We start from the raw sequence: 1,072 nt of genomic DNA, 5'->3' as shown, positions 1-1,072 counted from the left end.
GTTCTACTTCAATAGACTCAGTGTCTACCAATATAGCTTCATAGAATTTTGGTTTGTCGGTTATGACATTGATAACCTTTTTTGAGCAAATACAGTAAGTGCCATTGCACTCACAGTCTTGTCCGGATTGGGAGCTATCGGACTCATAAGCTGCGTTGATATAATCTTCGTCGCTATATTCATCCTCAGAAGAGGAATAAGAGTCAGATGCTTCAGAAGGGTCTTCCATGATAGAGAAGAGTTTTTCTCTGGTTTCATCAGGTAGATCGAGAAGATACCTTAAAGTTCGACTTGATCAGGTCGAATTACATGTTCTAACAGAACAAGTCCTTCAAACCGCTTCACCAAAAGCTCTTCCCCCTACATCACCTGAGATCAGCCTTCCAACTGACCACCTCCACGAGCCGCTCTCTTTCCCTGGGGAAGATATTTCGGCTTTACCATCCACTTCTACAACGGTTGCCGCCATCAAGGCCTACAGCGAACATATTGCTGTAAAAATTGTTATTGCCAAAGACTTTGTAATAAACAAAGTAGCCCTTTTTGACACCGGCGCTGACAGTAATTGTATTGTCAAAGGTCTCATACCCACTCGGTATCTCCAGAAGAGTACCTCGCGACTTTATTCTGCAACAGGCGAGAAAATGCGAATTGATTATCAACTTCGCAAAGCCCATGTCTGTAACAATGGCGTTTGCCTTGTTAACGACTTTGTCATAACGGAAGATATCACAGAAGATATCATTCTCGGAATTCCTTCTACAAATGTAATGCCAATCCTCGCCTTGGACAAAGCCTATGAAGGTTATCCCCTCAATCAGCTGGTAAAACCAGTATATACCAATAATAATTTCGTGGATACGGAAGATCCGCTCAAAACCAGAAGAAAGAAAAATCCCATTTGTTAGAAGAGCCCTGAGCAGAAAGTAATGTTCCATTTATCAGAAGAGTCCTGAACAAAAAGGAAAATCCTATTTTCAGGAGGGTGCTAAACAGAAAGTAAAGTTCTATTTTCCGTGATAGTCCTGTGCAGAAAGTAAAGTCACATTTTTCATGAGGGTCCTGAAAAAAA

This window comes from Capsicum annuum, unplaced genomic scaffold (assembly GCF_002878395.1).
Source record: "Capsicum annuum cultivar UCD-10X-F1 unplaced genomic scaffold, UCD10Xv1.1 ctg81544, whole genome shotgun sequence".
In the NCBI taxonomy this organism is placed as follows: Eukaryota; Viridiplantae; Streptophyta; class Magnoliopsida; order Solanales; family Solanaceae; genus Capsicum; species Capsicum annuum.
The sequence above is the reverse complement of the archived record's forward strand: the minus strand, read 5'-3'. Positions refer to the sequence as shown.